The following is a 2,560-nucleotide window of genomic DNA, read 5'->3' on the forward strand; positions in this document are numbered from 1 at the left end:
TAAGGCATCCTCCCCGTCCCCGTCCCCGTCCCCGTCCCCGTCCCCTTCCCCTTCCCCTTCCCCTTCCCCTTCCCCTTCCCCTTCCCCGTCCCCTTCCCCGTCCCCTTCCCCTTCCCCTTCCCACAGAGCGGGTTTCGGGAGAGAGGGCTCAGGAGAGGGGGAGGGTGACAGATGGGCGGGTGGGAGAGGGGTACGGAGATGGAAGGGGGTCTCGGGAGAGGGACAGAGAGCAGAGAGGTGTTCGGAAGAGGGGAGAGAGAGTGACGGAGCAGGGAGAGGGGTTCGGGAGCGGGGAAAAAGGAACAAAGAGGAGAGAGGGATAGAGCAGGGAGAGGGGTTCGGGAGAGGGGAGAGAGGGACGGAGCAGGGAGAGAGGGATGGGGAGAGGGGTATTCGGGAGAGGGGCTCAGGACAGGGACGGAGAGGGAGAGGGGAGAGACGGACAGAGAGGAGAGAGGGGCTCGGGACGGGGGCGGAGAGGGAGAGGGAAGATCTTGAGAGTAGTGGGAGTTAGAGGTGGGGGAGAGATGCAGATGGAAAAGTTTTGGGGGAAGTTGAATGTAATATATAAAGAGAGAGCGCGCTGGGGAAGATGGATACAAGAAAGAAGGGAAAGATTGAGAGAGTGATGGCGGAAAGGACACAGATGGGAGTGGAGGAGAATGAGAGACAGACTGGGAATCAAAGGAGAGAGATGAGGGAAAGAGTCACAGGCTGGGAAGGGGAGACAGAGATTATATTGTGGGGCTAGCCGATTCCACACAATGACACTTTGCTATCTCCGTAAGGACAGGGCATTACCACTTTAAGAGCCCTTTAAACTGAAAGCTGAGGGAACCCCCCCGTGCTGACGTGAATGTGGGTGTTGTCTCTGTGACGCTATCTGTGTGTGTGTGTGTGTGTCTGTGGGGGGGGGGCTGGCCAGCACTCTTACATTTTTAAATTTCTTTGTGTGTGTATGTGTGTGTGAAAGACAGAGAGCGTAATCAGAAAGGACTAATCCACCCTCTGATGAGTCACTGAGAATAGGCAGAGGGGAAAAGGCACCATCAGCTTTCCAAGCGGAGAGTGAAGACAGAGCTTGAGCTAGTCTCAGGCATAGCCAGCCGGATCCCAGTGAAGTTTCATTGCTATTTGGTTTCAAAGCTTCTTGTTTGAAAAGAAGTGTCCTTTTGGTGAAGCAGAGTGAAGTTGAGGTTTATCTAACTGTTTTGGGCTCTCACAAGCTGACGTTAAAGGGTATGTGAGACAGGACCCTGTTTGTGAGGTTATGAGGCTGTAATTGGTAAGTAAGGGGAGAGGAATGTGTCAGTTTCCTTTGTCGCATTAGTGTCTATTTCCAGTTCGTTCCATTGTTTCTGTCAGTTTCTCAGAGACACATGTGTGTCATGTTGGATACAATGAAACATTATTTCTTTAAATGTAGCAAATTCAGTGTAACCAAATAATCAAGCCGTGAATAGGAATGATATGTACAGTTTCGTTATAATGTGCTCTTCCATTTTTAAAAGATTTTTAGTGAACTCACTTACTGACTTGCTCTCTGTCTTTCTGTCCGTATGTCTGACTTTTCTCTGTGTGTGTCTATCTCTCTCCCAGTCTATCTCTCTCCTCCCTACCTCTTTCTCTGTCTATCTGCCTATATTTCTCGCTGTCTCTTTCTCAAACTTTCTCTCTGTCTGTCTTTCCCTCTCTATCTGTTTGTCTCTCTCTCTCATCTGTCATCCTCTCTGTATTTCTCTCTTGTCCCCTCTCGCCCCCCTCCCTCTCGCGCTTTCACTCCCTCCCCCCTTTCTCCCTCTCACTCCCTCCCCCCTCTCTGTTTGTCTCAATCTCTCTCTCCTTTTCCCTAATTATATTTTTTAATTTATTTCAGGTACAAGTTGCTGGAGTCTCTTGGAATCATTCAGGAAAATCTGTCTGGGGAGAATTTGCTCTTTTTTTTAAACTCCCTCTCGACCTTCCCCCTCCCCTTCTCCCCCCTCCCGACTCACCGACCCACCGACCCATGTGAATCCCTGGCCGGACACACAAGGACAGCTTGTTCTGAGGAGGAAGTCAGATTTAGCCTTTTCCAAATTGTGGGGGCGTTCCATTTTGCATTTGGAGTCTCCTACGGAAGAGAGAGAGCGAGAGGGGGAAGAACAGGGCTCATCTGACAGGGACAGATATGTCTGCAGGCGAGCAGTTTAATTATCAGGGTAAGTGCACCTTCTGTTTTTTTCGGCACATAACTGTCTGTTTTGGGGATGGGAGGTGCATTTTTGTGAATCAAAGTGGCTAAAGAGTGACTGCTTAAAGTGGAAATGTCCTTCGACGCTGACCAGGTGGGGCCCATCACAGAATTCCCACTTTTAACATGGAACAGTTGGTTTTCATCTGGATTTTACCAGCTACTGCCCCCACCCCACCCAAACCCTCGCCATATCTTCCAAGAGACTGGAAAATTTTTACTTAGATCTTGGCGTCCAGACCAACACATCGAGAAAATCTCCTGTACAGAGTTCTGATCGTTTGTTTCCGTTCACAGTTTTTTGTCACCCGCCTACCGCTAGCTGTT

At 50.0% G+C, this 2,560-nt stretch overlaps 1 protein-coding gene across 1 annotated transcript in view; it reads left to right on the forward strand.

Annotated features, from left to right (window-relative positions):
- The window catches only part of LOC109924747 (lysine-specific demethylase 6B), a 94,264-nt gene that overhangs the window by 42,697 nt on the left and 49,007 nt on the right, over positions 1–2,560 (forward strand). Inside the window, exon 2 of the mRNA XM_048620066.1 lies at positions 1,877–2,201. The gene's annotated coding sequence lies outside the window, so the exon portion shown is untranslated. The remainder of the gene's footprint in view (positions 1–1,876; positions 2,202–2,560) is intronic.

The sequence above is a fragment of the Rhincodon typus genome, chromosome 45, assembly GCF_021869965.1.
Source record: "Rhincodon typus isolate 14 chromosome 45, sRhiTyp1.1, whole genome shotgun sequence".
In the NCBI taxonomy this organism is placed as follows: Eukaryota; Metazoa; Chordata; class Chondrichthyes; order Orectolobiformes; family Rhincodontidae; genus Rhincodon; species Rhincodon typus.